Here is a 25,088-nt window from a genome sequence, read left to right on the forward strand (position 1 = left end):
AAGAAAATGCCTGCTTTATTAACCAAAATGCCTGTAACAAAGAAAATGCATGAAAAATGAAACTATATTCCCAAATTGGAGCGCCCCCACACAGACTCGTATACAGACAAAGGATAAAATAATTGGAAAATAAATATGCATTGTTTGTGGCACTTAGCCCAAATCGGCTGGGGTGTCTCGTCAGGAATCGTCAAGATCGTCTGAGGCCTTGGCGTCTTTGCGCACGAAAACGGGCGAGTTGGCGCGAAGTAGAATCTGTTTCTGGTGTTTGTTCCCCTTCCATCCCCTCCCTTACCTCAAACGGCTACACAGCTGACTCCACACGTGAAAAAGCTGAATGCCTCAACTCTGTGTTTGCCTCAAAATCCTGTGTCCCAAACCCATCCCTCTCTGTACCCACCATACCCAGCTGCTCCTGGACTCTGTGTTCTTCTCTCCTGACAAAGTGGAGAAGTTTCTGTCAATCCTCGACTATGATTCTGCAACTGGACCAGATGGCATCAGCCCACGGGTCCTAAAATCCTCTCTTTTGCTCAAGGTCATCTGCCATGAGCTTGGAAATCAGCCAAAATTACCGCTTTAAACAAAAAAGGTGCAAAAACAGATCCTTGCAACTACAGACCAATCAGCCTTCTTCCAATTATCAGCAAAGTCATGGAATCCATCATTGCTTCCGATATCAAATCTTTCCTCTTCTCCAATGTCTTGATCTCTGATCATCAATTTGGTTTCAGACCAGGTCACTCTACTCTGGACATGCTGCTTCTCCTGTCTCAACAATGGATGGAGGTCCTCAATGCCAAACAGGAAATTAGAGCTGTCTCCCTTGACATATCACGTGCCTTCAATACGGTCTGGCACCCTGCTCTGCTCACCAAACTCTCCTCCTATGGTATCCATAGAAATCTCCACGCAAGGCTTGCGGACTTCCTCTCTGGTCGTAGTCAGCGTGTGGCCCTGAATGGGTTTCTCTCATATCCCCTTCCTGTTCAGGCTGGAGTTCCTCAAGGCAGTGTTCTGGGCCCTGTACTGTTTCTGGTCTTCATCAATGATTTCTCTGACATTCTTGAAAATCCTCTCTATCTCTTTGCTGATGACTCCACACCCTGCTGCTCCATTCCTCATATTTCAGATCGGCAGTCTGCAGCCTTCTCACTCTCTGCAGACCTGGACAAAATCACAGACTGGTCAAACAAGTGGAACATGTCTTTCAATCCTGACAAATCTCACACTCGTACTATGTCTCTCCGAAAAGACCGACTAGACAACCCTCCCATCTACTTTCTGAACAATCCTCTCCAAAAAGTTCTGCCACTCAAGCTTTTGGGTCTCACCACCTGCCATGATCTTTCCTGGGAAAACCATATTTCCAAGCTGGCCTCCAAAGCCAGTCGCCGACTGGGCATCCTCCGTCATGCGAAGTCCTTCCTTGGCGCACCTGAGCTCCTCACCACATACAAGACTTTCATCCGCAGCTCAATGGAATACTGTTCTCCCCTCTGTGCTGGTGCTCTTGCCTCACACCTAGCTCGTCTTCACGCTGTTGAAACCAAAGCTGACAGAATCATTGGAATCTTCCGCGATGAAGCGAACTCCGAGGGCCTTTCACTCACTCACCGCAGGCAGGTTGGTGGTCTTTATGTCTTCTATCGACTCCTCTCCGGCCTTGCTCCCCCAGCTCTGTCTGTGCTCTGTCCCCTTAATATTCCTTCAGGTCGCACAAGATCTGCCTGCAACCCTCTTATGGTTAAACTGCCAAAATCAAGACTTTCTACTCACCTTCACTCCTTCATTCCTCTTTTCTCCCGCCTCTGGAACAAACTCCCTCACTCTCTTCAATCCCACTCCTCCCTCCAGATCTTTAAAACAGCTGTTCACCACCATCTCTTATGTTCCCCCATCCAAAACCTTGATCTTTACTACCCCTGTTAAAACACCCCAAATCCACCTCTTTCAATCTCTGTTTTTTTTTTGTGATTGATGTTAGCTCTTACACGAGCCTCGATCTTGTATACAAAAAAAAAGAAGAAAAAAAAGCACCACATGAAGAAGCACCCTTCTTTGGTGAAATTAGTGAATTGTGAAAAATAATTGGCACTGGTAATCTGGATGATTTGGACTATTTGTTAGATGCAAATTTAAGGGTGAATTTTGTGAGGCCATGGTGGACACTGCACAGTGGCACCATTGTTGATCCAGGTGTGTTAGACCAATGTATTGGATGCTGGGATAAAATTGATAGGTTAGCAGGACACAGCCTTCAACTGGCTGCGGGGGTGACGGTGCCGATATTTGGGACGCGGGGTGTGGAGATGTAGTTGGGTTGTCTGGAGGTCAACGTGGTGCTGTGGGTGTCCGTGGTGTGTGGACCATGTCTTCTGGATGAGTCTACTGGGGGAGCATGGCTGTTGGCTAGGCCATGGCATGGTCATGTGTGGGTGGGCACTGGGAGCTGCAGTTGTGTGGACTGGGGGTTGTGAGCAGTGCAGGGGACGTGATGTGGATGCCACGCACTGCGACAATTCTCCCCAGTCCCGAGGGTTTTTTTGTGGGAATGGTAGTGTTGGCAGCAGGTGCTCACCACATTGGCCAGCTGGGGCTAGTGCAGCCATGTTCCTCGCATAACGAAGTCCATAATACATACATACATACATATATACATACATACATACATACATACATACATACATACAGTCGTGGCCAAAAATATTGGCGTGCTTGCACTTTTTTCAAATAACTCACAATGTTCTCCAAAAATAAGTTGAATTGACAAAAGTATTTGGTCTCCACAATTCTTTATTTCACTATTAATATTATGGAACCTTTGTTTTTGATTCAGAACTTAATATATCCTTTTAAATCAGAAAATAAAAAGAAATGGCATTGACAATAATTATTGACACCCTCGACTTAATATTCGGCAGCACAACCTTTGGACAAAATACTGTAATTGCAGTCAAGCGCTTCCTATTGCCATGAATGAGATTCCTACACCTCTCTACTGGCAGCTTAGCCCACTCTTCTTGTGCAAACTGCTCCAGATCTCCCAGATTTGAAGGGTGCCTTCTCCCAACTGCTGTTTTCAGATCTCCCCACAGGTGTTCAATGGGATTTCGATCTAGACTCATTGCTGGCCACTTCAGAACAGTCCAGCGTTTTGTCTTGAACCATTCAAGGGTGCTTTTTGAAGTATATTCCGGGTCATTGTCCTGCTGCAAGACCCATGACCTTCGACGGAGACCCAGATTTCTGACACTGGGTTGAACATTGTGCTCCAAAATGCCTTCGTAATCACCTGATTTCATGATGCCATGCACACATTCAAGGCACCCAGTGCCAGAGGCAGCACAGCAACCCCAAAACATCACTGAACCTCCTCCATGTTTGATTGTAGGGAAGGTGTTCTTTTCTTGGAAGGCTTCATTTTGTTTTCTGTAAACATACAGATGATGTGCTTTTCCAAAAAAAGCTCTAATTTCGTCTCATCTGTCCACAGGACATTCTCCTAGAAAGATTTTGGCTTATTCAGGTGTGTTTTGGAAAACCCCAGTCGGGCTTTCTCAGCAGTGGGGTCCTCCTGGGTCTCCGACCAAAGAACCCCCTTTTATTTAGTTGGCGATGGATGGTGCAAGTTGAAACTGTCGTACCTTGTATCTGAAGGTCAGCTTGAATCTGTTTGGCAGTTGATAAAGGTGCTTTCTACACCATTCGAACAATCCTTTGCTTCAATCTTTGATGAAGTTTTCTCCTGCGGCCACGTCCAGGGAGGTTGGCTACCGTGACATGGGCCTTAAACTTCCTGATAACATTGCGTACGGTGGACACAGGAACATCAAGGTCTCTGGAGATGGACTTGTAGCTTTTAGATTGTCCATGCTTGGCTACAATATTTTGTATGACCTCCTCAGACAATTCTCTGGTTTTCTTTCTTTTCTCCATGCCCATTGAGGTGCACACAGTGACACAAAACAGCAGAATGACCCCTTTTCTCTCTTCAAACTGGTTGAATGAGTGATTTTTATATTGCAGGCACCTGCAACTCACCACAGGTGAGTTCAATTCCAAAGTAAAGGAGAATCACCTGCTTGAAATCTAATTATGTCAAACAACTTCTTAAAGGTGCCAATAATATTGTCCGGGTCATTTTAGGATTTCTGTGTGGAATAAACTAAGATTTAGTAATTTTTTCAGCTCTTTTTGTTTTGTTCCACTGCAAACCAAAGACATACAAATGTGGAAACCGAAAGATTTTTTATTTCAACAATTTTCTGGAAGGAATAGGGCATTATTTGAAAAAAGTGCAATGGTGCCAATATTTTCAGCCACGACTATATATATACAGACTTGGCATTTAATATGGAATTTTTTTTTTTCTTGACTTGGGTTTACTTTCTTGACTCAGTATATCAATCTGGTGAGTTTCTTTTACACTTTGGTGATTTATTTGTTAAAAGAACCATGTCACTGATTGTCTGTCGCAGCAAGAAGTCAACAACAGGATTATATCACAGGTGGCGTGGAAAAATGTACGGACAGGTGCATTTGATGATTGGCTCCACAGTCGGGTATACAAGGGTTGTTGCGTTCTGTATGAGTGGAAAACAACTGCTGCACGTCTACAAAAGTTATTGCCGCTTCCTCTGGAGATGGTCCGTCAACTCGACAATGCTGTTTGTCATGGAGTGGTGGCTTTACGAAATTACGGCATGAAACAGCGTGCTATTGCTCGGCAGTATGGCATCACTCAAGGTCAGGTGTCAAAGATCCTGAAACGAAATGCTCAGAGGGGTGTCCCTACTCCAATACCGAGGCCAGGACGTCCCCGCTGAACCACAAGAAGGGATGATCGCCAGCTGCACCGGTTAGTCCGCAATGGCCGTACCAATTCAGCTAATCGGCTTAGGGCTGAGTAGCAGCAACTGACAAATGTGCCTGTATCCAGAAGGTTAGTCAACCAACGACTGGTTCAAGCAGGCTATCGTGCCAGGCGTCACCTGAGAAAGCCACGCCTGACCAGACAACACCGCCAGCGCCGATTACAGTGGGCCAGAGAGCACCCACAATGGCAGCCAGGACACTGGAATCACGTGACCTTCAGTGACGAGTCTAGATTTCTGGTCTATCGTCAAGATGGCCGCATCCAATTGCGCAGACAAGTGCATGAAGCCTACAACAAAGATTGTATAGTGCCAAGAGTCCAAGCTGGAGGTGGTGGGGTGACTGTTTGGGCTGCTTTTCATGCAGGGGGCAAAACTGACCTGGTTGTTCTGAATGGAAACCTGAACCAGTTCAAGTACAGGGCCGTTCTGGAAGAAACATTGCTTCCATTTGCTCGTGTAGCCTTTCGAGGAAACTTTGTCTTCCAAGATGACAATGCACGGCCTCATCGTGCTCGCATGATCCAACACTTTCTTGCTGACCGTGGTGTAGAGCATATGGAGTGGCCTGCCATGTCCCCAGATATGAATCCGATAGAGAACTTGTGGGCAGAATTAACGCGTCGAATCGACAACTTGGACCAGCAGCCTACCTCTGTGCATGAATTGCAGCAGACTATTGTCACTGCATGGCAAGCGATTCCTGTCCAAACCTTGGCAAATCTCGTGAACAGCATGCCTCAACGTGTACGTGCTCTCCTGAATGCTCGTGAGGGTTACAAGAAGTACTGAACTGTAATTTTACTGTCCGTAATCCCAGTCGTCATTTAACTTTTGTTTTTGTTAAAAAAATTTTGGCTAATGTGCAAAATAAAGAGATACTTCTGGAAAACGTACAGAAGTTTAACACAGCACTGTCCATGAATTGAGTTCAATATCAGTTTACATCACTTTCAAGGATCAATTTATTTGTTTTGAAATGTCAAATGTGGTTTTTGTTTCTTTGAAAGTCACATTAACAAAATCTAGAATAATTTCAACATAATTCCAATGAACTTTTGGTGCTAAGTCATCTTGAAAAGTAAGTTCACCCCCACAAAAAAAATATTCCATATTAAATGCCAAGACTGTATATATATATATATATATATATATATATATATATATATATATATATATATATATATATATATATATATATATATATATATATATATATATATATATATATATATCGATATATATATATATCGATATATATATATATATATATATATATTATTGTTATGGTTTTGTGAATAAAGGATAACCCCCCTCGTAGGTAGATGCACCACAACATGTAGCCTCGCAGTAGTTCAGTTATTTCCTTGTAAATGTAAGCGTAGTCTCCTTTCCTGTGTTAATTTTGCATTGAGCAGGCCAGTGAGTAGGCCTCAATTGGGCTAGGATGCCATGTGCTCGGCCTGGAACAAGTCTTGCAAGGCCAAAGGGAGGAGCTGCAGGGGGGTTGGCCGGTAAGCAGCGAGCGCCAATCAGAGCTCGAGGGGAGTGGCTCACCACGGCCACGAGAGGAGGGGCATGGAACATTCGGGTAAGGCCGGGGCGGGGCCATAAAACCCTGCCCCGGGCCCCCCGCCAGAGTCAGACGTGAGAGTTTGCCCCAGACAAGAGAGGACGAGTCAGCAACAGAGACGAGTCAGAATCCACAGAACGCGTCAGAGTCGCCCAGCCCCTGAATGAGTCAGAGTGCTTGAATTGAATTGCTTGTTATAGCCTCGCGGTACACGAATTCCCCGTGCCCTGCGCTCTGCCGTTGTATTAATCGCGCCCTGTGGAGACGAACCATTCTGGAGCCACCTACGCCGACGATCCTCCTACCTGGGCAACCGGTATACGTGCCGTGACCACCAGAGGGCCACGCCGGGCGAGCTATCTGGGAGCAACCGATGGCAAGGCGCGTTTGGCGTGCAAACTTCCTTCCTTCTTTTTCCCCGCGTGAGTGAGTGGGCCCTTTGTCTGGGATTTTAGTTAAGACTGCTTAAGTGCATGCTCTGTGTCTCTTCACCTGTATAGCTGTAAATAAATCGTGTTCTTCCTCTTATTTGACCGTTCCTGTCATTTCACAATTGGCTTAGCATCGCACGAACAGAACCGCTCGAATCGGGTTCAATAAAAGGTAACGACATGAGTCACGTGATACGCAAACCGCTCGGCGTACTCGATTAGCGTGGCTTGTGCGAGGTCCTGTCCCCGTTTCCGTGGCAGCGTGGGTACCAAAGGTACGTGCGGCGTCGACCCGATACCCTTTTCCACGCTCGCTGCGGGAGTGGCGACTCGGCCTCGTGGACACGAAGACCCGAGGGGGAAAAGGGGCTTAACCCCCTCTCTGTATGTCGACGGGCTTCCGGAGATCCGCAACAAATTGGTAGTCAGGAGTGGGATTTGAACCCTAAAAAAATAAAATAAAAAATAAAAAATTGAACACCTACAAATTAGACACCAATTTGGACAAATTGGACGCAACAAATTGGTGTCCGGGAGTGGGATAATTGGCCCCAGAGTGTGCTTCACGCACTCAAAAATTACGAGTGGACGAAATTTAGTCATAAAACCAAATTTATATTCGTACGATGGCTGGCCAAGGCAGTCAAATGCCGGTGGGAATAATGAATGATGAAGAACTAATGACCCAGGACCGGCATGGACAGTTGGTAGTGGAAGTTGATGAGGGTGCGGCAGTTGGTAACGAAAATGGCCCGCGCCTCGCACCTGGCGGCGAGAGCCGGGCCCGCAGTGCCAATGGATATGGGCCTTTTTATGGTGCAATTCAGGGCATATATGGAGGGTGACATGAATGGAATGAATGCAATGATGGCTACCCAGGGGGGTCAACATGGAAAAATGGAGGGACGAAGCAAGGTGCAACATGGATGGATTGCTTGAGCAAATTAACACCACGATTAAAAAAAATGGGGGAGGACATTGGGCGCAAGTTGAGCGGGAGGGTCGCGGTGGTACGCGTGTGGAGAACGCGTGGGGAGCGAGCTTGAGCGAAGCACAGCCAAGTTGACCGGGGCTATGGGAATCGCGACGTGGGGTGTAGAGGAGCCGGCGGTCGTCAAATTGGGAAAGAAAATTTCGGGGACGCCGAGGAAGGTCGAATTGGAAGACGAAATTTTGGGGGCGCCGACAATCGTTGAGGAAAAAGAAATAATTGGGGCTGAAGAGACGGGAGAAACAGAAAATAAATCAGGGAGGGCGGTTATGGAGCATGAACAAAGTCTGTGTTTGCACCGTGATGCCGGGCTTGCTAATGAAATAAAAAGTTTGCAGGTGCTGGCGGAGAAGGAGGGCCCCGAGGTGAGTAGCGAAAATGGCGCAAATGTGTTTGGCGCGAACGTGTGTTCAGCGCGCTTGGGAGAGAGGCAAGACCCGGGCGTTCATGATGGGCCCATTGTGCGGTGTGAGAGGGAGTCTGTACCCGAGTATCTGGAGAGAGAGTGTGCACCGGAGTGTGCGAGGGCCGAGTGTGCACCGGAGTGTGCGAGGGCCGAGTGTGTGAGAGACGGGTGTGCACCGGAGTGTACGAGTACGAAGTGTGAAGGAAAATGCACACCAGAGTGTGAGGAAGAATGCACAACAGAGTGTGTGAGGGGCACGTGTGCACCTGGGTGTGCGAGTGTGGAGTGGGTCACACGTAGGGAGGACGCGGCCCATGCAGCGACAATGACCGGGGTAGCGCCTAGCGGGACGGGTAGCATATGCGAGCCCCCGGTGAGTTGTGTGCAGCGGGGACCGGAGGGGATCGGTGCGGCGTCGGTCTCCCAAGGCCCGGCGTGCACGATTCGTGCTGGCCCTCGCACTGTATGGTTGGTGCCATATGGCGTTATGGCGGCAAGGCCGATCGGCCGGGTTCAAGGGGAGGTAGGAGTTCCGGAGCCACGCACCCTATCGGGTGCGGTGCTCCGACCGTGACGGGCTGGGTCATCGCGCGTGGGACCGAATGGCCCCGCACAGGGATGGAGCTCGGCACCTGGGCCCATCGACCCCTCCCCCCTTGGATCAAAGATGCCGGATGGACACCCCATACAGTCGACCAACCACCCACATGGATCGCTCGGCCCTTCGAGGTCGAGCCATGACCACGTACCTCCGCATGGAGGGGCTCATAGTTTAGAGGACTGGGGGGAGTAGTGTACCCCATGTGGGGGAATGGTAGTGTCGCCATTCCTCACACGGGGGGGGGGGGGCATGAGCATTAGTTTAGGGGGGTGGCAGTGTTAGGCACATGGGGGTGCCAGCAATGGTTGCCTCCATGGGGCACCGAAGCTAGCGGAGGGAGGGCTAGGATAATGTTAGGGATCTAGTAGACAGTAGAGACAAAATATTTAAGTAGTGACACCTGAACTATAGAGGGGACGTAGAGAGTTTAGGTGGTTGATAAAGAAAAGGGAGTGCATAGTGTAAAGGGACGACGAGGGAAGCATGAGTGTTAGGGGAAATTAGATAGATAGGTGATGCTGTGTGTTTGATGAGGAATTGTGTGTGGAAAATAAATGGAATTGTGTTGAGGTGTGTGAAATAAGTGGGGTGCGAGATAAATGGTGTGTGAGATTAGTGGTGTGGAATGCTTGGTGTGGAATAAAAGGTGTGGAATGCATGGTGCGAAGGATTGAATGTGGGAGGAGTGGAACCCATTCACATAAGCCCGGGGGGTGGTAGTGTAAAGCCAGGTAGAGGGCGTATGTAAATTGTATGGATATTGACACCTGTGGTGCGGGTAGTGGAAAAGTAGTGCTTTGTAGCGTGCATGAGACTGTGGAATGGCTGGGTGTGTGGCTTAATTGGTGCGTATAGTTATTGAGGCACTCCGCCACTGATAGTTTGTCGGCCAGGTGAGGCCGCAGGTAGGCTCTGGGAGCCGGTTAGGTTAGTCGTGAGTGGGGCCCGAGAATCCATGGGAAGGACCCGGGTTGCCCGATGCCAAGGTGGACATAGGTGGGGTATGTGCCAGGGAGGGCCTTCCCCAGTTAGCTAGTCAAGGAGCAGGCAAGCTCGGGGGGCGGCTTCAGTGGTGGAGGTGCGCAGGTAAGTAGATCTGCTGGTAGGGCCACACGACCCAGCCCCAAAATTGTGCGAGGGCACAAGTGAAAATTTGTGGGGGTGAGACCCAAATTCGGGGGGAACCACAGTGTGGGCAATTGGCATTCGGGTTCTTAGAACCACATAGTTTAAAGAGGCCGATTGGCAGGGTACGACCCCGGGTAGTTTAAATGAGTTAATGTTACTAGAGTAGTTAGGATGAGAAATCCCTTCGCACCATCCCCAGCCATTCACCAAGGAGGACGAGCTCCACACCGTGGCTCTGTAAGCTGATTGAGCCGTGAGACGCATCACGACGTAAGAGTGACATTGTGTTTGTTCCATCCCTTCCTTCTTGGGAGGGATTGGGAGACGAATTTGGAGATAGAGGGGGATATGGGAGACAAGACGTAGAGACAGGTTGTAAATACAGGGGGGCTAGGGTAGTGTAGCCAACGGTGGGGGGTACGGACGGCTAGGGACGAGCCTGCTCTGCTCGCTCTTCCGCGTCCCTCGCACCGCACCAGGCATGTTGGTGCCTGGTCACCTTGTTTTTCATGTGCCACTGTGTGCCTTTCCGGGTGCTTGTTGTGCCTTGTCTTCCCTCCCCGCCCCAGGACCATTTTGGAGGCCGACCCGTGCAGCATCCATTCTGCACCATTGCACCTGTGCAGCCAAACTGTGCAGCACCTTGCGGCCATGTCCTTGTTGCAGCTGTGCAGCTGAACTGTGCAGCACCTTGCTGTCAGTCCTCTTGCTGCACCTTTGCTACATCTGTGCAGCTGACCTGTGCAGCATCTTTGCTGCCAAACCACCTTGCTGCACCCTTGTCACACTTATGGACCACAAGCCTTGTGGCCTCGCACCTCTGCTGTGCAGCATCTTACTGCAAAATCATCTTGCACCTTCGGACCACTTGTTTGAGTGGCACTGATGCCACGCAGTTGGACCACGTGGGAGTGGCCATGCTGGCCAAATAAAAGCATTATTTATTATTGTGTGCTAGGGATGAAGAAGATGTGTAAGTTTAGATGGCCCTGATGCTTCAAATGGGTTGAATGCCGGTCAGGGCCAGCCGGTTTTGTTAGCCGCACACAGAAGAAGCAAGAAGCAAGATGCAAGATGCAAGCAGCAAGTGCCATTTATGAGTGTGTTGTGTTTTTCTCCCCTCCAATTTTCTCTTCCTAAAGTGCAGGTCCTGGGTCATAGAATTGTAAATAAAGTTTAAGTTCCGTGCTTGTAAATATAAGAATGTGCCCACCGGCTATGTATGTAGTTTGAAAATTCCGGAAATACTCGGGTAGTTGTAGGTGTGAAACTGTTAGATAGCTGCTCAACGCAATAGGGGGGACATATCTGTAGTGAAAATGTATCAAAGTTGAACCCAGGAGTGATGCCCACTTAAACCGCAGAGGGGCGTCTATAAGACCTCGGACGTCCGCGACGCTGAGCCAATCCTGTGACATTTTACTATGACATGTAGTCTTGAATGGTACGTACCCGCACATATATTCTAGGCTTGCTTGCATTGACTAATACTAGGGCATTGCCCGTACTATATCTATATCTAAAATTATATCCCCCCCCTCTATTTACATGAAATGGTTTGGTCCAAAGCGAACGGCTTGCGAGTGGTGACAATCCCCCCCCTCTATTTACATGCAATGGTTTGGTCCAAAGCGAACGGCTTCCGGAGTTTGGTAAAGAAATCGCCATCGCGTGCACAAACGCGCAGGAAAGCGAATGAATCGCAAATTCGGTTTTATTAGTTTTAAAACATAGTTTAACGCCAACATAGTTTGCAAACGTGAAATAAATGAATACGCTCTCAAATGTGCCATCCGAGGCAGAGTGTGTCCTCCACGTTCGGCACACGCGATCGTTCGCTGCTCTCTGATTGGTTGAATCGTTTTTTGGACATAGCTCGGTAAGTAATTGTCCGATTAATATGAAACCTTGAAAAGGCACATCCTCGGGTCCCCAGCAATATACCTGGCAAGTTAAAAGTATATCGGACCCGTGGTTGTCGAGAAACAGCGGTCACAGACAAACAAACGTACAGACGTACAGACGTACAGACAGAGATTACTGGAATTATAGATAGATAATGACTAATATAATCGATCCCTCCTATATGATGCCAAGATCCTGATATCTATTGCATGATTGTATTTTACAGGATGATGCTAAAGATCTGATTGAGATTAAACCTACCTATGGGACAAAGTTGTGGACTTGGTTGATTTTCACAACATTTAATCTCAATCAGATCTACGGAAATGGCGGGACACAAGATGATCCATGTACCGACATTCAGCGCCGACCCACAAGCTGTGGATTCGGGCTCGGAGTTAACTCACTGGCTCAAGTCACTGGAGAACCAGTTCGGAGCCCAGGATACCGTTCCCACTGCTGAAACGAAACTGGCCATGCTGCAGACTAAAGTGGACCCACCACGTCTACAGGAGCATTGAACGATGTATGACGTACGATGCCGCAGTGGCAGAGCTAAAGCGAATTTACATTAAGAAACGGAGCGTGGTGTACACCAGGTATCTGCTCTCATCGCGGCGACAACTGCCCACCGAGTCGATCGATCGCTTCGCCCAGGAGCTACGACAACTACTTGCGGACAGTACCCAAGAGGTACGCACTCACGAGCAAGTCCAGGATGATCTTGTCCGAGATGCTTTTGTCTCTGGGATCGGCTCTTCGACTCTTAGGCTAAGACTTTTGGAGACAGCTGACCTGACGTTCACGGAGGCTCTACGGGTGGCACACGTCTACACTGAGGCCCGGGAACAATCTACCGCCTATGACCACACACGGGTCGTGACGGGGACTTCTCAACTCACGCGACTGGAGAGGGCTACCGCCGAGGATACGGGAGCGGACTCGACCACGCTAGCGGAGCCCCTGGCCGCTCCCGAGGTGGACTCGGATTCCGGCTTGGCGGCAGCTACGGCGGCCAGGCCAAGGCCTGTGCGAAATGCTACGTGTTACTTTTGTGGCAATCGACAGCATCCCAGGTCGGCGTGTCCGGCTCGGGAAGCAATATGCCATTTGTGTTCGACTAAAGGACATTTTGCAAAAGTCTGCCGAAAGACCGCGCGGGGCGCACGAACTCGCGTGGCCTTGAATGGGCTTATCGCCGAGCCAACGGACCGAGCACAGAACGGGGTGCCTCACCCGGCTTTGATGAGCGGTCCTCCTCCTCGTGGGCCCCTGGCTGCACGCTCGTCCTTGGTGAGATACATCGGGCCGCCAAAACAAATGGCGCGAACACGACCGACCGCGGAGCGACCGTCCTTGACTGGCATCAGAACGCCCTCCGAAGGCTACTCATACAAACGACAAGCTCCTGCTTTGACGCAGCAAACAATGCACGTGACACGAGCGCCATCCGACGGCAGCTCGTACGAACTACACGCTCTTGCCTCAGCACGTGAAACTACAGTTGGCTGCGATCCTTTTCGCGTGACACGAGCGCCATCTGGCGGCAGCTCGTACGAACTACACGCTCTTGCTTCAGCACGTGAAACCACAGTTGGCTGCGATCCTTCTCGCGTGACACGAGCGCCCTCTGACGGCTGCTCGTACGGACTACAAGCTCCTGAAGCTCCTGCTTTGGCACGACCAACTATGCGTTTGACACGAGTGCCCTCCGGAGGCTGCTCAAACGACCGGAAAACTGCAGCTGGCGTGGGATCCACACGCGAGGCGCGATCTTCTCGCTCAGATGGCCCAATACCTGCCGGATCTTCCGGCCTTGCTCAGGCCATTATTCCACTCAAGGTCGAAGGCATTTTTGCGCGGGCTTTAGTCGACACGGGGTCTACGGATAGTTTTATCGATCATCGACTGGTGCGTAAACATGGGTGGCCGGTCCTCAGGACAACACGACGGATCTTTATGGCCTCCCAGGGGCTTAGGCTCAGCACAAAAGGGGAATGTCGATTGAAGCTTGTGATAAAGGGACGCATGTTTCCAGATGTACATCTCATGGTCTTACCTGCTTTGTGTGCTGACATTCTGTTAGGACACGATTTTCTTAAGCGACATGGACGTTTGGAAATGGAATTCGGTGGGACTGACACGCTTGCTGTGTGTGCACTTGCGAAAATGGAAATTGAGCCTCTTTCGCTGTTCCCCAACCTGACCACTGACTGCACTCCTGTAGCGGTGAAATCACGGCGCTACTCATGAGCAGACGCGCAATTCATTGCGGAAGAAACGGCCCAGCTCTTAAAGGAAGGTATCATAGAACCCAGCCGGTCGCCGTGGCGGGCCCAGGTCTTAGTGGTGCGAAGTGAAGCCCATCGCCGATGCATGGTAATCGACTATTCACAGACGGTTAATCGCTTTACACAGCTGGACGCCTACCCCTTACCGGGGATGGACGCGCTGGTACGACAGGTGGCCCAGTACTCAGTCTACAGCACTCTCGATCTGCGTAGTGCGTATCATCAGATCCCCATCTCTAGGGCTGATCGCATCTATACCGCCTTTGAATCGGGTCAAAGGTTATACCAGTTCACCCGACTACCTTTTGGGGTGACGAACTGGGTCGCCTGTTTTCAGAGGGCTATGGACGACCTCGTTACTAAGGAGAACTTGACAGATGTCTTTGTATATCTGGACAATCTTACGGTTTGTGGGTATGACCAGGGGCATCATGATGCTAATCTGAAGCGCTTCCTCAAGGTCACACAGAGGTATCGCCTGACCATAAATGAGGCTAAGTGTCGTTACTCTCTATGCACGATAGATCTTCTGGGGTACACCGTGACCCATGGCTCTGTCACTCCAGATAAGGAGCGTCTGCGACCTTTGCTCGATATGGCTCCGCCTAGCAATCGAGCTTCGCTGAAGCGTGCTCTCGGGCTGTTCGCCCACTATTTCACCAACATGGCGATGGAACATCAAGCAAGCAAGCAATTGACATGCCCGGAGGGGCAGCGATTGGACGAGACGCAACCAATCGGGAGACGAGGCAGGATGAAACCTGCCGATTGGTAGAGAGAGGGGCAAGAAGCTTCCCTCAGATTGGTGAAAGGTAGGCCGAGAGAGAAGCAGAAGACCGATTGGCGAAGACCACGGAGGACCACGGAGGACGTTTTGCACCCACTTCTCATTCTGGATCCCTCTTGTGCTGGACCCTCCCTTGTTCTGGACCTTCTCCCTGCGCTTGATGTTGCCCCTCGCGTTTTTGACACTGGGGACCCTTGCTTGTTGGGCGACGACGGACGGTGGAGAGACGGTGGAGCGCTGACAAATCTCCACCCCTGCATTCAAGTGCTGGACCTCACGAGCGATCGCGCAGGGACGCGAGGCTTGCCACTGCAGTGTGCGCTGGCCAGGCAGCGTGGAGCGAGAGGTTCGCGCCAACGACCGAGCGGTTCCCGCCAACACCGGAGCCGTGTCCGGACTGCGTGCTCGAGCCTGATGTCCCTGATACTTCAGCCATTTGAGCTAAGCCCACACACACCACACACAATGGTTCTTTTCATTTAATTATCCCTTCGTCCATGTGTAACTCTGGTGTGGGGACGTCCCAATATAGAACATTTATTTAACCGGCGCGTTTCATTGTTCTCGGGTTCCGTAAAATAAACCTGTTTATTTTTGGACATGAAAGCCGTTTTCGTTTGAGTTACTTTGCAGGGTTGAAGACTGCTCGGAGATCGCATCAGGTAAAAGCTGCCAGCTTCTTCTTCTTCTTTCCTCGACCCACGCTTGTATAGTGAGTCCGTATTTGATCGTCGCCTCGAAGTAACGCTCGATTGCTATCCGTGATTCCCCGGTATTCACCGACCGGGATCACACGACAATATATACACATATATATTTGATATATATATATTTACAAGGATGGTTCTTAGCTACATAAGGCCAAAAAAAAAATTGAATTGTTTTACTCCTTACCTTTAATTTTTTTGATATTGAGTTAAAACTTCTGCCTGTGAAATATTTTTGAATACATCAAGTTTTAGGGGTTGCACAGTGACTCATGGTTGCCAGCCACTCAATGATTGTGCCCAATAAGCGTTGTGCCCGATAAGCGTTAATTTCCTGCAATCGGGAAACCTCTTGCAATGTTCTGTCACAACTTGAAGCAGATACTGGGTTTGCTGTTCATCCCTTGTCAGGAGACGTTTGTACTCTTCAATGAGAGCCCTGGTGTTGGGCTAGCGGCTAGGGTGCCGGCTTAGGATCCTAGGATCCTGGGTTCGAATCTCGGTCGATCGCCGAATTAATGCCAGGGGGGTTGACTCAGCCTGTCATCCTTCCGAGGTCGGCTAATTGAGTACCAGTTCACTGGTAATTCCCTATTTGTCGTTGAAGGTGGCAAAAAGGGTTGGCGTCAGGAAGGGCATCCGGCCGTAAAACATTGCTTCAAAAAGGGGACCAAAAAAACAACAACTACCACGGTCCCCGAAAAAGGCCAACCCCCGCTTTGCGGGGAAAAATGGCCTCTAAACGGTGGTTTAATGAGAGCAACTGCATACACCCTGGAGTACAGCGGTACTGTATTCAATTCACCTAAAAACAACTTTAAAATGTGCAGTACATTGCAAGGTCATCGGTCAACTGTGATGGTCAAAATCACAAGTATAGCAGTGGAGAATAAACAATCAACTCCAAACATTTATGCGAGCCAAATATGTGAAATTACAAACTCCGTGTGTAACCTCTAAATTTAGTCCAAATGGCTTAAAGTTTCACCACAAGGGTTTTTCATATATACAAAAATTTTTAAGTGTTAGGAGCATGACTTTTCTAACTTTCATTTTCAAGAACCACCTTAATATATACACATATATAAACTCAACATCAAAAGAAACATCAAATCTTTAGAAGGACACTCATTGAAATCCTCCATGCAAAAATGAAAACGATTTGAACACAGAGATAAGTTCAGCTATCTTTACTAAACACATGTCAATAAACAAGAGGTTGCCTCAATCACAAAAAAGCAAAAAGCATGAACATCACAAGGGGTGGTGCAACAAAAGTCATAGCACTGCAACAAAAAGACACGCACCTGAATACAGTGAAAACAAAATGACACAGGAATGGACACAACACTCTGAACAGTCAAGGACAGAATGACAGCAGTCCTCAATATCGTCTGTGTCCTCCCTGAGCTATGATGCAGGCTGTACACCTCCGACGCATGCTCTGTACCAGGCGTCTGAGGCGGTCCTGGGGAAGTCTGTTCCACTCCTCCTGCAAGCCTTGAATGAGCATTTGCCGATTGGCAGCCGTTGATCTCCTCGATGCAAGACGTCGACCAAGCTCATCCCATAAATGCTCAATGGGATTGAGGTCAGGGGAATAAGGCATCCAAGGCATCACTTCAACACCCTGTTCCTGGAGGAAGTTGGTGGTCAGGCGAGCAGCATGGGGTCGAGCATTGTCCTGCTGGAAAACTGCGATGCCAGGATGAGCCTGGAGAAATGGCAGCAGATGAGGTCTCAAGACTTCATTAACATAACGCTGCTTAGTGAGATTGCCTTCGATGATGACCAGAGGTGTCCTGGAATGGGTGGAAATGCCGGTCCATACCATCACACTGGGTCGTCCGTAATAATTGATCTGGCGAATACAACATGATGCATACCTTTCCCCACCTCTGCGGCATACCCGTTGACACCCATCAGCAGCATGGAGGCAAAATCTCAACTCAGACGTTAGGCAAATGTTCGCTGGCTTACATCAGCCTCAAGCATCCCAATTGCCTTTAAACATTGTTCAGATGTCAGGAATGGCATCTGAATTTTCTTGTTGTTTTCCCTGTCAGAAGCCTCTAGACTCTAGAGTGACTATAGACAGCAGTAAATGAATGTCTAACCACGAGAACTGAAGGATTTCATTATGAGGGTCATTATTTAAAGGGAAAGATCCCTGTACAGAACCACTTAAGGATGCCATTGTTGATCAACCAGGTGATTGAAGTGAAGTTCCCGTTACATAATCAGCCATTACAATTGAAGAAACCTGTTTGTAAAAATGCACATTAAAAAAATGAAAGTGATAAGTTTCTTTTGATGTTCAGTATACATACAGTGCCTTGAGGAACTTAAGTATACTTAAGTAAGTATACTTAACTTGAGGAAGTAACCCCTTAAACTTTTTTCACATTTTGGCATGTTACAGCTTGAATTTAAAATGGATTAAATGGATATTTTTTGTCACTGATCAACATATAATAACACATAATATCAAAAATGATTTTTTTTTCAGGAATTTTGCAAAATAATTAAAAATGAAATGCAGATATATCTAATTTACATAAGTATTCAACCCCCTGAGCCAATACTTCATAGAAGCACTTTTGGCAGTGATTACAGCTTTGAGTCTTCTTGAGTATATTTGTATCAACTTTGCACATCTGGATTTGGGAAGTTTCTCTTATTCTTCCTTGCAAATTCCTCCAGATGGGGAGCATCAGTGAACAGCAATATTCAAGTATTTCCACAAATTCTCAATGGGATTCAAGTCTGGGCTTTGGTTGGGCCACTCAAGGACTTTCACGTTTTTGGTCTGAAGCCATTCCAGTGTTGCTTTGGTTGTATGCTTGGGGTGATTGTTATGTTGGAACATAAGTCTTCGCCGTAGTCTAACATCTTTTGCACTCTGAAGCAGGTTCTCCTCAAGGATTTGCTTCTATTTGGCTCCATTCATTGCTCCATCTATCCTTACAAGTCTCCCAGTCCTTGCCACTGAAAACCATCCTCATAGCATGATGATGCTGCCACCATGCTTCAAGGTAGGGATGGTGTTATATTGGTGATGGGCTGTGCTCGGCTTCCACCAGATGTAGCACTTTGCATTTAGGCTAAAGAGTTCAATTTTTGTCTCATCAGACCACAGAATCTTTTGCCTCATGCTCTCAGAGTCTTTCACGTGCCTTTTTGCAAACTCCAGGCATTCTGTCATGTGCCTATTTCGCAGGAGTGGCTTCTGCCTGGCCACTCTCCAATAAAGCCTACATTTGTAAAGTGCTGCATAGACTGTTGGCCTTCTGGCAAGTTCTCCCATCTCATCCAGGGAACTATAATTATGTCAGAGTTGTCATTGGGTTCTTGATCACCTGCCTGACCAATGTCCTTCTTGCTCGGTTGCTCAGTTTGGTCGGACGGCCAGCTCTCGTAAAGGTCTGGGTAGTTCCATATTCTTTCCATTTCCTTATGATGGAGCTCACTGTGCTCTTGGGACCTTTCAACACTTTAGCAATCGTTTTATACCCTTCCCAGATCTATGCTTCCACACAATTCTATCTCGGAGTTCTACAGACAATTATTTGGACTTCACAGTAGAGTTTCTGGGATGACAAGCACTGCCAACTCTGGGATCTAATATAGAAAGGTGTGTTTCTTTCTAAATCATGTGCAATCAATTGAATCGGCCAAAGGTGGAATTCAATCGAGTTGTAGAGACATCTCAAGGATGATCAAAGGAAATTGGATGCACCTGAGCTCAATTTGGGGTGTCATAGCAATGGGGTTGAGTACTTATTGACTCGAGACAATTCAGCTTTTCTTTTTTAATTAACTTGTAAACATTTCTCAAAAAACCAAATGCACTTTGACATGATGTGTAGATTAGTGACAAAAAATATCGATTTAATCAATTTTAAATTCAGGCTGTAACACAACAAAATGGGAAAATATAAAGAGGTGTAACTACTTTCTGAAGGCACTGTATACAGTCACGTGAAAAAGTAAGTACACCCCATGTAAAGTTTTGACTTTTTCAACATATTTCAACATACAGCTATTTGATCTTCATTTCAACAATATTGATAGATAAAGGTGATATAATACAACAAATCTCATGAAAGATTTACATTTTGTAGTCCATTGTATAATTTAAATAAACATAAATGCAAATTTCGCATGTGGAAAAAGTAAGTACACCCCGACATTTATCACTACTTCAAATACCTAAAATTAGAATCAGGTGCACCAGCTCAGGTGCAAATGATTAGAACATCGTTAGAGAGGATCTTGGAGGAACATGTCTTATTTAAACCTCAGACATTTCGTTTGGTTTGCTCTTTGTTGTTGAAGTGTGCGGCGTCACCATGCCTAGATCAAAAGAGCTCTCTGAGGCCGTCAGAAAGAAGGTTGTAGATGCCTACGAGTCTGGGAAGGGATTTCAAAAGATCTCCAAACAATTTGAAATCAATCATTCGACTGTTCGGAAGATCATCCACAAGTGGAGAAGATTCCAAACAACTGCCAACTTGTTCAGGCCAGCCCGCCCCAACAAGTTCAGCCCGAGAGCAGACCGCAAGATGCTGAAAGAAGTCTCGAAGAACCCCAGAAAGTCACCACGGGACCTACAGGTAGCTCTTGCCACTGTTGATGTCAAAGTGCACGAGTCTACCATTAGAAAGAGGCTGCACAAATTTGATCTACATGGGAGGTGTGCCAGGAGGAAACCTTTGCTGTCCAGAAAGAACATCAGGGCAAGACTAAAGTTTGCCAATGAACACCTAGGCAAAGACCAGCACTTCTGGAACAATGTGCTCTGGACAGATGAGTCAAAGGTCGAGCTATTTGGCCACAGTATCAGAAGACATGTTTGGCGAAAACCAAAGACAGCATTTGACCACAATAACCTGATACCTACTGTAAAGCATGGTGGTGGAAATATTATGGTTTGGGGCAGCTTTGCTGCATCAGGGCCTGGGCAGCTCACCATCATAGAATCCACTATGAATTCTTCATTGTACCAGAGGGTGCTTAAGGATAATGTGAAGCCATCTGTCGGGGAGTTGAAGCTCAACCGAAGGTGGACCTTGCAACATGACAATGACCCTAAACATACCAGTAAATCCACCAAGGAATGGCTGAAAAGAAAGAAATGGAGGGTTCTGGAATGGCCAAGTCAAAGCTCGGATCTAAATCCCATCGAGATATTGTGGGGGGATTTGAAACGAGCTGTGCATGCAAGAAACCCCTCAAACATCGTACAGCTGAAAGAATTCTGCATGGAGGAGTGGGCAAAAATTCCTTCCAGTGGATGTTAGAGACTGGTAGACAGTTATAAGAAACGCCTGGGTACTTGAGGTTGTTTCTGCCAAAGGGGGCAATACCACCTATTAGAGCCAAGGGTGTACTTACTTTTTCCACATGCGAAATTTGCATTTATGTTTATTTAAATTATACAATGGACTACAAAATGTAAATGTTTCATGATATTTGTTATATTATATAACCTTTATCTATCAATATTGTTGAAATGAAGATCAAATAGCTGTATGTTGAAATATGTTGAAAAAGTCAAAACTTTACATGGGGTGTACTTACTTTTTCACGTGACTGTATATGTACACATGGAGATGGATATTTAGAGACCTGGAATGGCTCTGTTCCACCTTCTAAATCCCGCATATGGATATAACAACCAACAACAAGCACACCCACATACACATACACATACTCGTCACTCAACGAACAAATGTTCAACGCCTCTTTAGCACTTCATTGGAAATGTATAGATTTCTATGGGATCATGTTTTTTCAAACTTTGCATTGACTGAAATTAAATACTGAACAAAAAAACAATCGTCTTTGTCCAAGTTCTATAGGAAGAGAAGAAGATACGCTCTTGAAATAGTACACACATCAAGGCATTTGATGCTATGAATGAGTGCGTGTAAAATGCGATGAATTACATCTTCTCCTGTTGCTTTTGCTGCATCTCATGACCGTCGTGCCTTGGGCGTCACCGGAGCGTGCACAGGCCACAGGTCCAGCACTTGGAGGCCTTTTCGGTACTTATACGGATTAGGAATCAAGGCAAAAGGGCAACTCCCCTTTGAGCTAAAACCCTTTGCAAGAAATCCCTCTTTTCCTGATCGTATTTGTCTCGGGAGTTCGCGAGGAGACGCACGGAAAGGCGTGCCAAGCCTCCTTATGTGCGTTTTATCGCCTCGTCTGACTTGACAGAAAGGGCGGCGGATCAAACCTCGAAACTGCCCATCACGTGTCCTCCGATCCCCCTCTTGCGGCCTGTTTCTTTTCTGCCCGTCTCTAGCTCTTGACCCATCGCCCCAACGGATCCGCTGCGAAAGGCACATCTGTCGCTGGCCTGCAGGGTTGTGCCTCCGATGTATGTAGAATAGCCTATAAGGCCCCCACCCTCCCACCACGTACCCCCTCGGTCCTGATTTCTCCTCAGTTGCCAGAACCTGCGCACTAGGAGACTCTTGGGTTGATGGTATATCGGCCAATTTCAAAAGGAAAATGTTCTGTATGTTCAACAAAAGGACCATGGAGGAGAGATCTACATATATATGTCTACATATGCAGTGTCTGTGTTGTCTTGTCTTGTCACTGAACTACTCCCTCAAACTTTTGTGAAATCGTACCAAACTTCTGGTATGCACCTATCTCTCCCGTGGATATGTCCTAAGGGTATTTTTTGGGAAATTTTTAGAAAAAAAACTTTGAATTTTTTTTTGAAAATTTCTTTGACATTTTTCTTTTTTAAACTTAAATCTTCAACTTCAATTGTTTATCAAATGTAATATCACGTATATTACAAATGCATTTGTGCAATATAATTGTTTGTATTATGATTGATGTAAACCATGACAAAACAGCAACTCAGGTACAGTCATCTGTCTATATATTTACATATCTGGACAGTGTCTGTGTTGTCACTGAACTACTCCCTCAAACTTTTGTTTCCGTGGTTGTGAAGTGTTTTTAATAACGTGGTGGTGGTTTTGAATCACGTGGTGGTGAGGTATTTTGAATCACGTAGTGGTGAGGTGTTTTGAATCACGTGGTGGTGAGGTGTTTTGAATTCAGTGGTGGTGAGGTGTTTTGAATTAAGTGGTGGTGAGGTGTTCTGAATTACGTGGTGGTGAGGTGTTTCGAATTACATGGCGGTGAGGTGTTTCGAATTAAGTGGTGGTGAGGTGTTTTGAATTACGTGGTGGTGAGGTGTTTTGAATTACGTGGTGGTGAGGTGTTTTGAATTACGTGGTGGTGAGGTGTTTTGAAATATATGGTGGTGAGGTGTTTTGAATTACGTGGTGGTGAGGTGTTTTGAATTACGTGGTGGTGAGGTGTTTTGAATTACATGGTGGTGAGGTGTTTTGAATTACGTGGTGGTGAGGTGTTTTGAATCACGTAGTGGTGAGGTGTTTTGAATTACGTGGTGGTGAGGTGTTTTGAATTCAGTGGTGGTGAGGTGTTTTGAATTCAGTGGTGGTGAGGTGTTCTGAATTACGTGGTGGTGAGGTGTTTCGAATTACATGGCAGTGAGGTGTTTCGAATTAAGTGGTGGTGAGGTGTTTTGAATTACGTGGTGGTGAGGTGTTTTGAATTACGTGGTGGTGAGGTGTTTTGAATTACGTGGTGGTGAGGTGTTTTGAAATATATGGTGGTGAGGTGTTTTGAATTACGTGGTGGTGAGGTGTTTTGAATTACGTGGTGGTGAGGTGTTTCGAATTACATGGTGGTGAGGTGTTTCGAATTAAGTGGTGGTGAGGTGTTTTGAATTACGTGGTAGTGAGGTGTTTTGAATTACGTGGTGGTGAGGTGTTTTGAATTACGTGGTGGTGAGGTGTTTTGAATTACGTGGTGGTGAGGTGTTTTGAATTACGTGGTGGTGAGGTGTTTTGAAATATGTGGTGGTGAGGTGTTTTGAATTACATGGTGGTGAGGTGTTTCGAATTAAGTGGTGGTGAGGTGTTTTGAATTACGTGGTGGTGAGGTGTTTTGAATTACGTGGTGGTGAGGTGTTTTGAATTACGTGGTGGTGAGGTGTTTTGAATTACGTGGTGGTGAGGTGTTTTGAATTACGTGGTGGTGAGGTGTTTTGAAATATATGGTGGTGAGGTGTTTTGAATTACATGGTGGTGAGGTGTTTTGAATTACGTGGTGGTGAGGTGTAATCGTCCCAAACTTCCAGTCTGCACCTACCCCTCCTGTATGTATGTGCTGAGGGTTTTTTATTTTATTTTTTTAACCTAAATTGCTTATAACATGGAGTATCACAAACACTACAAATAAATTTGTGCAAAATAATTGTTTGTATTATGATTGGTGTAAATCAAAACAAAACAGAAAGTCAGGTACAGTCATTATCCTCAGCTAAAACAAGCCCGTCCCTCTGTAACGACGCGAGGTGAGGCGAGCGCAGCGAGGCAAGCCAAGCCAAGCTAGTATATATATATATATATATATATATACATATACAGTGCATTCAGAAAGTATTCAGACCCCTTCACCTTTTTCACATTTTGTTATGTTGCAGCCTTATGCTGAAATCGTTTAAATTCATTTTTTCCCTCATCAATCTACACTCAATACCCCATAATGACAAAGAGAAAACAGGATTTTCGAAAGTTTTGCAAATTTATTAAAAAGAAAAAACTGAAATATCACATTGACATAAGTATTCAGACCCTTTGCTATGACACTTGAAATTTAGCTCACGTGCCTCCCATTTCTCTTGATTATCTTTGAGATGTTTGTACACCTTGATTGGAGTCCACCTGTGGTAAATTCAATTGATTGGACATGATTTGGAAAGGCACACACCTGTCTGTATAAGGTCTCACGGCTGACGATGCATATCAGAGCAAAAACCAAGCCATGGGGTCGAAGGAACTGCCTGCAGAGCTCAGAGACAGGATTGTGTCGAGGCACAGATTCAATCGATATCTAGCATTTGAAAATTATAATTTATATAACTGTAACCTGTGCAGTAAAAAAAAATCAATGAAAATTTACGTAAAAACTGTAAACACGTCCGTAAAATAAATAAATAAATCTAAATTGATATCGAGCAGCAGGTCGGTGATGCTTGCCTATAATCATAAAGCTTCTATTTATTATGTATGAAGCATGGTTTGTTATTGCTTACACGCATACCCCACTAGAATATATACATAGTGCATATATATATATATATATATATATATCATATATATAATATATATATATATATATATATATATATATATATATATTTCGATATATAGATATGTATATTATTTTTTTACAGAGCATCGGTGCTGTTGGAAGCATATATACAGAGTACACATATTATATGCAGGGTGGGAACGAATACATATAGATACATCTGTACAGGGAGGGG

The sequence above is a fragment of the Myxine glutinosa genome, chromosome 8 (genome assembly GCF_964187855.1).
Source record: "Myxine glutinosa chromosome 8, kmMyxGlut1.1, whole genome shotgun sequence".
Lineage (NCBI taxonomy): Eukaryota > Metazoa > Chordata > Myxini > Myxiniformes > Myxinidae > Myxine > Myxine glutinosa.